Source organism: Alexandromys fortis, unplaced genomic scaffold, assembly GCF_014885135.2.
Source record: "Alexandromys fortis isolate MF-2015 unplaced genomic scaffold, M_Fortis_MF-2015_v1.1 scaffold_61, whole genome shotgun sequence".
NCBI lineage: Eukaryota > Metazoa > Chordata > Mammalia > Rodentia > Cricetidae > Alexandromys > Alexandromys fortis.
In genome coordinates this window covers 5,536,000-5,549,488 of record NW_026067962.1, presented here as the reverse complement: position 1 = coordinate 5,549,488, position 13,489 = coordinate 5,536,000, and the positions used below count along the sequence as shown (strand labels likewise).

Genomic DNA, 13,489 nt, shown 5'->3' with positions numbered 1-13,489 from the left:
TAATTCTTATGTTTCATGATAGACTTTAAAGCAACGAGATAACCTGTGAAGATAAATTTCCTGGCAGGAGGAATCTGATACTTTTCTGTACACCTAATTGCTCAGAAAGATTAGCCAGCTTTTTCTTCTATTGGAAATAAAGATAAGGAAACCGGAGTCTACTTGCATCTAGAAGTCCACAGGGAAATGGAAGTTATGATAATATTATGCAAAGGATGCTATCCTGACACTGTTTGAGATCTGCATCTAAAACATATATTTTAGGTTTCACATTGGTATTTAGTCTCTTTCATTCATAATTTGAAAGTTAATATAACAAAATCATTTTTTTCTTTTACTTTTTTTTTGTCAGACAATAATATAATCTATCTATGGTATCGTGAAAATTTGTGATCAACTGACTTTGTTTTTGAATGATGATATCAGCTGTTTGGTCAGTATAACTATATGCTATGATGACACTAATGCCATTTGCTGTGTTGATATATCCCCATTGATATATGCAGATGAGAAGTTGCATGCTAATTTTTTTCCTTAGCTTTTCGTTTTTTTTTTTTCATTTTCATGTTTCACTTTCTTTCCTTCTGCCACTTGTTTGAATGTTCTGAATTATTCTTGCCTTTGCTGGCTCACTGCAGATAAATACTTGGCTATCACAAGGCTATTCCATACTTTGGCTAATTCTACTGTGTTTGCTTAACTGGGTGCTCAGGGACTCTTTGAAATCCTGTACCATTCCATAGTACCACAACATCCTCTTTCAGAACACACTTGACATAAGAAAACTCAACCGAACTAAATAGGATTCTGCTTTTAATGGAAAAGTCTAGTTGGTACAGAACGAATGCATCATTTAGACCACTGGGAACCAGAAATAAAAATGAGTGAGGCGATGCCAGTTTAGGAGATGAAACCAGTAGTGTCTTTCCGTAGGGGTTTGATTGAGAAATGTCTCCTATGGGACCAGAAATAAAAATGAGTGAGGCGATGCCAGCTTAGGAGATGAAATCAGTAGTATCTTTCCGTAGGGGTTTGATTGAGAAATGTCTCCTATAGGCTCATGTATGAACACTTGGTCCCTAGTTATTGGCAGTGTTTGTGGAGGTTACATCATGGGGAACAGGTTTCGAGAAGGCTTAGCCTCATCCCACTTTGAGTTAGTTACCGATGCTTCCTTTTTGTGTTTGAAGGTCTGATATCACAGCTGCCTACTCCTACCCCAATGCATGCAGGGGGCTTCTGTTCCTCACTTCCAGGATAGGCTCTTATTCTCTAGAAAACTCAGTCCAAACTCTTCTTTGTTCAGGATGTATTATTATTACAAAAGAAAAGTAGTAATTCATACAGAAGTTGGTATCAGAGAGCAACCTTTTAGTATGAAAACTTGGCAATGCTGTTTTGGGGAGGAACATGGAGGACTTTGAAACTCTGGACTAGATAAGAACCTGAAAGCTCTAAGCAGAGTTTAAAGGACCACCATGGTAGTAACCTAAGACAGTAGTGCTGAGAGCAAAGCAGTTGGCAGAAGCCCCACTCAAGAGGTTGTAGAGGAAAGTAAGAACTTGTATAGCAGTTATAGGGCTAGACTATTCTTGTAATGGTTTGGGAAAGAATATTGCTGCTTTCTTCCTTTGTCCAAAGAACTTGCCAGAGTCTAAATTAAAATATAAGGGACTAATTTTTGGTGGAGGAAATATGAAGCTACTACAGTGTTGATTTGTTATGGATAATGCATATTAATTTCTACATAGATAATAAGAAAACAGGCAGAAAGACATAAATATATTGAGAAAAAAAAAAGGAGCACTAAGACATTTGATGTTAGAGACATGGCATGTGTTTCAAGAGAAGATTTGAGTCATTAAGGAGCAACTGCCTCTGCACTGGGACAAAAAGAGTGCCCGGAGGACAAGTTTCCACCTAGCTAAACTTCTCATTTGTAAAAAGAAAATTTCTAAGAAAGTTTAAGCTCCTAGAAAACTACCACAAACAAAATGCTTCTGTGGATGTGATTCAAGGGGGCCGCAGCCATCCCACACTGGCAAATGAAATTGACAATGCTATCTGCATGGTACTGGATTTAGAGGATGGAAAGTACCATTGTGAACGGGCTCGTGGATTCTTTCTCTGCCATTTTCAATTGCTGTCGAGGACAGGAAGCACGTGCCAGTGGAGTATGTATTGAAGGCCCCGAAAAGGCCAGATGCTCTAAGAGACCAGCATTAAAAGGCAGGATAGAGAACTCTGAATTTCATGACAACCAAAAGGTGTTGGTGATAACAGTATCCTGATATATCTACTAGGTAGAGTCACATGCAGGGTGTGGAATCAGCTCGATAGAGATTTTCTGCTGCAGGCTGCAAACTCAGGAGTTGAACCTTCTAAGTCCTTTAAAAATTACTCCCAGACACTGGACATGGACCTTCAGGATTTGGAGTTTGATCTGCTGGGTTTCAGTCTTGCTTTGGTTCAGTATTTCTTCACTATGGTCTCATTCCTTTGAAATGGTAATGTATACCCTGTGCTATTAGATGCTGTAAGTATGAGATTTGCTTTTTGATTTTGCAGAAGCATTACACTTAAAAGATTGCCTTGAGTCTCAGAAGAGACTCTAAAACTTTTAAAGTGTTAAGACTAAGACTTTGGGAACATTCAAAAATGAGGAAAATGATTTTTTTATTTTGAAATGGCCATGGGCCTATGGGTTAAGGGAGAGTAATGTTCAGTTTTGAAAGAAAACTGTACACTGTAATATCGAAAATTAGCTTGGTTCTCCATAAGTGGTAGTGTTTGGGAAGTTTATGTGTGCAGCTTAGTAAAAAGAAGTATGACACAGAGGGCCTATTTTAGATTACATAGATGCTAACTGATCCAGATCGTTGTCCGCATTATGCTTGCCATTGAATATGTCACCTCTCGGCTTGCTGATTCTGCAACCAAGCCTGTTGTTTGCAGTCGTATTTCCTTGTCATGATGGACACTTGCATCTTTGGAACTTCAGACCAAAGTAAGCTCATTTTTCCACAAGTTGTTTTGGTCCTGGTGTTTTATCAGAGTAACAGAACATTAATTAGCATACTTCCAGTGCAAACAACTGTTTTTGCTGTTCAGTGACAAGAAAGGAAAATAAAAACAAAAATTCAATAAACCTTGGTATCTAGAGAGATAAGAGGTTGGAGAGGGAGATCCAGTGTCATTTAATGAGTACTTAGGCCTCTTACATTTTAGTTGCACGCTAGAATCTGAGAAACATCACATGAATGGGTTTCTCTCTTTTAATAGACTCAGTGAGGTTCTGTTCCTTTCAAAGAGCATATCAGAATCAACTCAATTCAAATATTTATTTTATTTTTTAAAGCAGACAGTTGCATTGATTGTTATAAAGTAGGCTGAAGCACCTACATCACATGTCCACTTTTCTATTACCAGTGAATTTTGAGTTTAAAATATTAAGAGTAGTTTAGGAACTATAGCAATTCTTTGGAAAGGACAGTCTTTATTTTTTTTTTCCTTTTCTATTTTTAAGGCATCTTTAATAATCACTTTCCTTGTTAGTTGTAATCATGTTCCTTTAGAAACAAATTAGCAGTAGGGTTTGAGTCCCACCCCCTCACTCATTAGGTACTCAGGTCCTGGCTCATAGTGGAGATGTCCCTCTCATCCCACCTGCCAAGCCCTCCAACTTCAATAAGCTACCAATCTTCTTTGACATGGATGTCAGCTGGGAGGAGGTTGGTCAAATTGTTTTAGAATTGTTTGCAAATACTGTTCACGAAACAGCAGGAAAAAAATTGTTCATTGTGTACAGGAGAGAAAGGCACTGGATCCATAACTGGGAAGCCATTTAAAAGGATGTCCTTTCCACCTAGTTTATTAAGAAATTTATGATTCATGGTGGGAACTTCTCAACTCAGAATGAGACTGGAGGAAAAAGTATTTATTGTAAAACTTTTGATGATGAAAATTTTCACCAAAAGCACAATTGGGAAGGTTTGCTGAGCAGGCAAATACAAGCTTCAATCCATGTGGTCCTCAGTTCTTTATCACAATAGCTCCAACTCTTCACATGGGTGTGAAAAAAGGTATTTGTTCAAGCAATTAAAGGATCAGGTGAGCCAAGAATGCTTGAAAATGTAGACATGAATGATGAAAACCCTGCCAATTTGTTAATTCAGTATGTGAATAGTTAAAAAATGAGAATACTATGACTAGATGAAGCAGATATAGATTTAAAAGATGCAGACAAGATTTTAATAGAAACTGAATACTTAAAAAGTGTAAAATACATTTTTTTTCAAATCTCAGAACTGGAGGATGGGTACTAAGGACATGCAAAAGTCTTAAGGTATGTGGGCAATTCAAAGGCTTTTGCTGAGACAAGAGATACATCCAGACTGCAACCCATATCCTTATACTGTTTACTGAGTATTGTGTTTGTAAATTGAAGATGTCAAACTGGCAGGGAACATTTGACAGTTGTTTGGAGGCTCCTGAAATGGATCCATCAAATATCAAAGCACTATACTGCAACGTGCAAAGAATGCAAGAATTAAAGGAACATGATCAAGTTTTGGATGATTTTAGGAAGGCACAGGAGATAGGCCTGGCAGATAAAGCTACTTAGGAAGAACTGCTTAAAGTCAAATAAGTAATAAATGCATAGAAAAGTTTAGAGAAGTGCAGCATATGCGAAAATGACTGTTTAATAAAGACTAAATTTTGTTTAAGTATTACAGATTGATTATATAATAGATAATGTAAGTTACTGTCTACATATGATATCTGATGTGTTCCTCTTGATGCTTTGTTATTGTTGTTTGTGTAGAAGTACTATCATAGGTTCCTTCTTAATAAAGTATTATGAAATAAAGTGGATGTCATTAAAAAGTGTTCTGTCCTCATTTTAACCAAGAATGTTTTCTAGCTATTCTTTAAAAGTCGTAAAGTCTTACCTAATTTTAGAATGTGTTGTCCAGCTAGCCAGTCACAACTCTATGTATTATTACTAGTTGCCATGGCTATGTTTCAGCAAAACTTTAGAAGACCCAAATTTGGTTCTTAGCATTTAATGTTTGATACTCACAATTGACTGTAATTCTAGCTTTAGAGGATATGACACTCTCTTCTGGACTCTGCACCCTACACACACACATACAGAGAGAGAGAGAGAGAGAGAGAGAGATTAAAAATAGATTAAGTAGATTGATTTTAGTGTTGTTGACTGTGGTTTTAGATATTTTCTTGTGTTATTTTTCAGTAAATACACAATATAAATATAGGAATATTGTTCTGATATAAATATATTCACTACCCAATGTTTTATAAATTCTGATCCACAAGAACTGTAAAAGTGTTATGTGTGCATCATTAAACATTCTCAAATCAGTACAAAACAGCATTATCAAAAAGAATCACCTATATTGTTGTTTTAGTAAGTGTTCTATTATGGTATGGGAGAATTGTCTATATTCTGTCAATCATGATTTAAATAAATGCTGATTGGCCAGGCAGGAAGTATAGGTGGGACAACCAGACAGGAACTAAAGGTGGGACAATGAGAACAGAAGAATGCTGGGAAGGAGGAAGCCCATTCCTTCCCAGTCCTACCAGATCACAGAAGAAGCAGGATGTGACCTACCCTGCTGAAAAAGGTACTGAGCCATGTGGCTAACATAGATAAGAATAATGGGTTAATATACGCTTCAAAAGCTAATAAGAAGCCTGAGCTAATGAGCCAATCAGTTTATATCTAATGTAGACTCTCTGTGTGATTTTCTCTGGGACTAAAAGGCTAGGGGACTGGGCAGGACAGAAAGCCCAATAAGCAGGCCCCCCATGTTACACTATTAGTGTGAAAAGATACCATGACCATGGCAAACTCTTATAAAAGAAAGCATTTAATTGGGACTTGCTTGCAGTTCAGAGTTTTATTCCATTAGCCTTATAGTGGAGAGCATGGTACCAGGAAAATAGAACTGGTATCTGAAAATTCTATAATCAGATCTGCAGGCAGAAGAAGAGAAAGAGGACTGGGACTGGTTTGGGCTTTTGAAACTCAAAGCCCACCCTTAGCAACACAATTTCCCTAACACGGCCTCACCTACCCAAACAAGACCACAACTCCTTGAAAAAGGCAATACCTCCTAGGACTCCCTAAGCATTCAAATACATGAACCTTTGGGGCCTATTCTTTTTCAAATTGCCACAATTACTTTTCTATCATCTTTTATTCTAAATCTAACATCTAGATTAGAAAAAAAATCTACCAAAATGATAATCAGGCAAAATATATGTTAACCTTGATATAACTTGGGATAAATAAGTTTTCTGTGAGTCCTATATTGTAGATATGTGTGTCGATGTTATATGTTGGCCCAATTTAAGAGGATTCTTGTCCATCATAGTGTGAAGGATTGTCAGCAGGATGTTTTGTGCTGTGACAAAATAATTAAGATCATTTTCTACATATCTTGCTGGATGAGGAGACAGAAATAGTAATTTTTGTACTAACAAAGCTTTAATTTTTTCATTTATGCATAGTATTTTATTTTATCTTATTTTGTTTTTATTAACTGCATTTGTAACTAGTTAAGACATAGCACTCCCATTGTATGACAACTCCATTTAAATTTGTTGTTTATATATGCATATTAGGTAGCTCCTATAGCAGCTTTCCATATGACTTTTTGAAGGCCTTTATTGATAGTTTCTCCTCCCCATATTACTTCCTCTCTTCTGTTCTCTCCTATTTTTAAGATGTCAGGCCTGTGCACATATGGAACTCCGTGTTTATCAGTCATTACTCTTCTTTTACCATGTGGTTTCCTGGCACCAAACTCAGGTTATGTAGCTGGGCAACAAATGAATTTAACTGCTAAGCCTTGACCCTGGTTTTCATAAAGGACCCCAGACAATAAGATTATGTTTCCAACATCCATGCTGTGCCTCTTCCCCCTCTACTAAGAGTCTTTGAAAATACCTTCACAAACACACACAGAGATGAGATTCATTAATCATCGAATACTTCTTAAAACCAACCTTTTTACAATGTAGATTAACTATCACTCTGAAGCCTATGTCAATTTAGTTCCCATACAATTTAGTGTAATAAAACATAACATTCCACCACTATTACCCATGGGCTCAGTACAAAACATATACAGTTCAACTTTTGTCAGAGACTAGCTTTGACAAAAATGCCACTTGCAAATATAAGGGCATGGGAATCAGAAATAATAGTAAAGAGGAGATACAAGAGGGAAAATTATAAAACAGAAAACAGGATAGTATCAGGAGGGCGTTCCAGTGAATGCTGAAATGCCCCACGTTTAATTTTTCCTACACTTTTATACACCAATACCACAGAGGGAAGAAGACAAAAGACTGCTTTAACATGAAACAAAGGACAACTAGAACAGTTACTTGCTTTAATACTTTAAGATGTCAATCCATTAACATTCTCTTGTGTAGGCAGTGAACCCATCCTAGATCAATTATCCAGAAGGAACCACTTGTAAGATCAAACTTCCTATTTCAAAAGAAGGCACAAAAGTATGCTTGAATTTCCTGACCATTTGTCAGGGCAGAGAAAATCTACCTATATGGGACTTCTTAATGTCAAAAGTGACAAGTAACCACACCCTAGGTCAGGATGTATAGCCTTACTTGTCAACAATTTTGAGCAACCTCAAACTTTCCGACCTTCAGACAACGTGGAATTATGCTCACATTTTTGGGCCTCCACAAACTTTGTTTCTCAGGTCTTTAACTGCCTCAACTCTGTTGAAAACTTCAAGTTTGTTCATAGAATCAAGGCAATCTCTTCACCTGTGGGGTCCTTCAAAGTTTAAGTGTTAACAACAGCAACAACAACAACAATAATAACAACTTATGTTCTGCAAATATGCAAGGGCATGCATGCAAAAATTTCATCTCATTCCCAAATGATGGAACTAATACAGCAGTGTAAACACCAAATCCTGTAATTCCATATCCATCACCTAGAGAGGATAAGATTATCATACATCATTCTGAGAAGAAAAATTAATTTCATGAGCCCTGTTACCACAGGAAAGCTCCACTGTGTAACAATCTTTGTACACTATAAATGCATTGCTTTCCTTGTTAATAAAAAGCTGATAGGCTGAACCAGGTGGTGGTAATACATGCTTTTAAACTCAGCACTCAGGAGGCAGAGGCAGGCAAATCTCTGTAGGTTTGAGCCAGCCTGGTCTACAAAGCAAGTTCCAGTACAGGCTCCAAAACTACATAGAGAAACCTAGTCTACAAAAACCGTAAAAAAAAAAAAAAAAAAAAAAAAAAAAAAAGCTGGAAGGTGATAGCACACACCTTTTATCCCAAAACTCAGGAGGCAGAGGTGGTAGATCTCTGTGAGTTCAAGTTCAGCCTGTCCTGAGTTCCAGGATAGCCAGGGCTATGCAGAGAAAACCCTGTCTCAAAAGCAAAGGTAATTATAGGTTATATGTCTTCTGCAGAAAAGAGAGAGGTCTAAGATGATAACAAGCTTGTCGTACTCATGCTATGATAAAGGTTAATACGACCAAAACTTAAATTGCGATCCAGCCCATCTTCCTCCAAATCCTGTAGGCACACCACCATCGGAGGCTACCTAAAACTAATTCGACCCAAAAGGGACAGCTCTCCAGCCTCTGAAGAGACAGATTACAATCTTACTGTCCTCCTGCCTGCATGCCTGGGAACCCGCCTTACCGGGAAGTGCAATATCACCATGCGATTCAGCAGCGTGGACAAGGCATAGAAGGCACCAGCATTCAGACCTGAAGGAGGCAGGGTGAGACGCATTAGGACGGGTGGTCTCTCAGACTGTAGGCTAACTTCTCCCTCCTCCCCGCAGACCTCAGGGAGGTCTACAACCCTGCTTCCACTCTGGTGTACTCAGAGGAAAAAAAAAAACAAAACAGGGAAATATGAAGTGACTTTCTAACTCTTCTGAAAGAAACACTTGANTTTTTTTCTGATGCTTTGGGTGCTCTTGATTTTTCTCAAAATCTCGTACGCCTTATGGATGGCTACCACAGTCATTTCAGTAAGAGAAAATGGTCCAAAAGGCTCACTATCTTTGTAATTACTTGTGAGGGAACATAACACATACACACACACACACACACACACACACACACACACAAACACCTTTTGAGTATAAAACAGTTTTTGAAAAGGAGGTGATGATCCTTATAGTGAAGGCTTTCTAGTAAAGAAAAGAAACTTCTTTTCACCAGGACAGTAGGAGCACTGTTCAGAAAGCAAGACTCCACAAACCAAAGATGACAAATAATGAAAATGATAATTCATTTCAAAAGAGAAACTATACTGAGAAAGATATTGAAAGGAATCCATTCTTACCCAAAATAGCTGTAGAAGGAGGTGTTTCCCCAAGATTAGTACACAGATGCTGATACAGCTGTGGTCTATTGTAGTCAGACTCCACCCAAAGTTTATAGCAGAACTTGGTAGCATCATCTACACAATTCATGTTTTGTAGTGATAAACAATGTAATATTGAGCAATTCATGTTTTGTGAGACTAAACAATGTAAGATTAAAGGAAACTTGGAGAATTGAATTTTGGTTCTAGAGAACTTCTGAGGCAAGTAGGTAGATCTCTGCAAGGAGACTCTGAGAGGGCAAAGTTGGAAGTTGTGAAGATACTGCCCAGTTAACAAGAGAGACACCAGGATGTTGAAATTTCCAGATCCACCAAACATCACTGAGGAAGAGTGCATACAGAGTTGACCAGACATGATGGAGGGCTATTTTGTTTCATGTGACAGGTATGGAAGACAAGCCTTCTTAAGCTGTTTGGAGCTCAAATGATTCCATCATAAGACCAACATGTTGGACATGAAGCTTCAGAAAATTCTTTGTGGACTTCAGTCTTCTTATGGTGTAATTATTCCTTTCAGTGTTCCCATTATTCCCATTTGGAATGAGAATTTCATTCCATCATTGTCTATAGGGAGAAGGTAACTTGATTTTGTTCTAATTGAAGCTAGGTGGTAAGACATTGCAAGCTGTATCACACAAGACTTGGAATGATGTAGTCTTTCAAAATGTTGGAATTTTTAAAGACAATAGGGACAGTTTCCCAACTCCTTTCCTTGCCAAACTACATATCTTCTATAAGTTTCTGCTTTTCTTCTGAGTCACTTTGACTTCAAACCTAAGTAAAGGCAGTATACAACAACTTTGCCACAATTGGAATATGGTATTGTCAGATATCTTGCGATTTCTTCCAACTATCACCTTAACCTACTATTTTTTTAACCCACCTTGCTCAAATACAATACACAGGCAGAATTCAGTTGGCTTTCTTTAAATGTTAGAATATATAATCAATGAGCTCCCATTCCTATAGAGCTCCTGTTATCCCCTAAAACTTACTATCAAAGTTTTATTTATTTAGACATGGTATCATGTGAACCCACTATATATGACCCACCTGCCTCTGCCTGCCAAGTACCAAGTCGACAGATGTATGCTAACATACCTCGTTCTTCATAAACAGTCATTTTTGCTTCAAATTATAGTCTTTAGATTTACTATCAGAGTTGCCCATTAATGTGTGATTAAAGTTTTCTAGGGTTGTTATTCCATGGCTTCAAATTCTTTGACATTAAACATGGATAGGTGTATATAAGCAATAGCTCTATTTCCAGTACTGATTTTCTGTATCATTCCTCTTTTGTTACTTCATCCAATTACCTGACAGGAAGTAACCTAATAAGTGGTGACTTACTTGGGCTTACAGTTTTAGGTGATCACTTCCATTTTAGGGTGGAATTCAAGATGACTCAGATCAGTACCAGCAGAAGCAGCATTCTCTGAAAGAAAGGGAAACTCCTGAGTTGAGCTAGCTCTAACCTTTTACTTTCTTTCCTTCCAACACCTTTGATGATGGGACAAGTTTTTAGGATGAGTTTTTTTTTTTTTTCTCTTAGTCAGTACACTTTGGGAATATGCTTACAGACATATACAGGCATTTGCTTTCCTATTGCTCCATACATTCACAGATGCATACACTTGTACACAAAAACATATGCAACACACATATATACTACCTATCTATTCTGCCATGTATACGCATAACCATCATGCATATGGATGAAACACACATGTTTGTTCTGAAGATACTTATGTTCTGAAATTAAATATATGAATTTAGAACAAAATGATTGATAATATGATGATTTGAGGGCTTGTAGATTTTAGAAATACTGTTTCCAAATCATTTTTGCTTTCATAGTTTTCTTTTGAAGAATTTTGATAAATAACGGTTCTTTCAAATTTCAGTATAATTGTTTATTAGAGTAGGCATACAAATAGTTTGTATCTTCATTTCAATTGTCTAGGTCTTCTTGCTATCACATTATAATTTTTATGTGTGCCTTTAGAATATTATATTGCTTTATATATATTTTTGTGCTATCAACCTAAGAGAAATGGAGAACTACTGACATTTATTTGGTAGACTTTGCCAGTCAACTTGTTTAGATTATTCAATTATGCTAGCCACACAACACATACTCATACATTTACATTTTGAGATTGAGAATTTTCCCTTAAGTATCCAAGGCTCAGAGCAATTGAAAAACTTGCTGAAGATCTCTGAGCTTTGAGAATTGGACGCAAGATTTCAATCACAAGCCTTGTGCTCTTTCTAATACATCTGTCACCCATCTCAAGTAAACACTAATGTGCTGAATACACAGAGCGGAATTTCACATCAAGGAAGGAATAGTTGGTCACACACATTTCCTTCATAGCATCAGACCTAACCTTATACTCTGAATCCCCTGTACTTTGATCATAGAAAAGCTTTAATACTTGTAGCCAAATAGAGTTATATGAAAGAAGAGCTATCACTGAGATCTTAATACTACAAAATTAGCTTACAGTACTGGATTCCATGGCAAATTGTTCATGTAAACTTTGTATAGACTTAAGGCTATGTATTCACTTTTGTTTCCTACCTGACCTGAGTCAGATGTCTACATCATTATATGGGCACCATGAATAAGTTGCTTTTTGAAAACCATGTAGTGTCAGCATTAGAATATCAATAAATATAATCTTCACCTAGAAAAGACATGCCTTAATCTTCAGGTATATTTCACATTATCTTAAATTCATATATTTGAGAAAATAAATTATTTTGAAGTAAAACCATAACTGTGTGAGATATGCAGCTATAATATACAGAGTAATGTGCATTTTACATATTAAAAAGAGAAAAGAGAAAAGTTCTATGAGTCAATAAATTCTATAAGTAGAGGTATTTTACTTACAATAATGCATTGTTCCCTAACAGTTACAAAAAAAAAGATAGGAAAAAATTTACTGCACTGAGAATTTCAATAGAAAACAAGGAAAAATAGGATTATATTTAGATACTCATGAAGGACTAGTTTTGTATGTGTGTATGTGTGTGTATATATATACACTCATGTACACCTTTGTGATTTACAATGTTTGAGAGATATTTGTGTGATATCTTCATTTATGAAGAATTATTCCAAGGTCATGTCTCTTAAGCTTATAGAGAGAACTAGTGAACTCAAATGATTATTGAGGTCCATTTATTGATTTAAAAGTCTTCAACAAACCAAACCAATCAATATTGTATGGCACCATGTTTTGTATTTCATCTTTCAGATAATTTTCATGGATTTAATATCTCTGGATCTTCCTTCAATTTATTCTCAGTGTCTGTTCTCTTTATATTCTTTATGTCAAACAATTCTGATAAAATTCAAGTTCATAGTATTACTACAATTTAGAATATTGATAATTAGGCAAAAATGATAGTCGTCTTTCTTACCCACTGATGGTTCTGTTTTTAAGCAAGATTTCCTCATAGTCTCATGTTAAGAATTTATTGGCTGGGCGCACTCCTCACGGTCCTGACTTCCTTGCTCATGTCCTCCCTCTTTCTGCTCCTCATTTGGACCTTGGGAGCTTAGTCCAGTGCTCCAGTATGGGTCTCTGTCTCTAGCTTCATCCATTGCCAGATGAAGATTCTATGGTGATATGCAAGATATTCATCAATATGGCTATAGGATAGGGTCATTTCAGGCTCCATCTCCTCAGCTGCCCTAGGATCTAGCTGGGGACATCTCCATGGACACCTGGGTACACCTGTAGAGTCAATTCTCTTGCCAACCCTAAAAACCACGAGGGGTGTGCCCACCCACTGAGACGGTGGGGCTGATCTAATGGGAGCTCACCAAAGCAAGCTGGACTGGGACTGATGGAGCATGTGATCAAACCGGACTCTCTGAACGTGTTGGACAAGGAGGGTTGACTGAGAAGCCAAGGACAATAGCATGCTACTGTATGTACTGGCTTTGTGGGAGCCTAGTCTGTTTGGAAGCTCACCTTCCTAGACCTTCATGGAGGGGGGAGGACCTTGGAATTCTTACAGGGCAGGGAACCCTGACTGCTCTTTGAAC

At 37.1% G+C, this 13,489-nt stretch overlaps 1 pseudogene; it reads left to right on the top strand.

Annotated features, from left to right (window-relative positions):
• Positions 1–2,087: 2,087 nt before the first annotated feature.
• On the top strand, positions 2,088–8,779 carry LOC126508319 (peptidyl-prolyl cis-trans isomerase D-like; annotated as a pseudogene).
• The last annotated feature ends 4,710 nt before the right edge of the window (positions 8,780–13,489 follow it).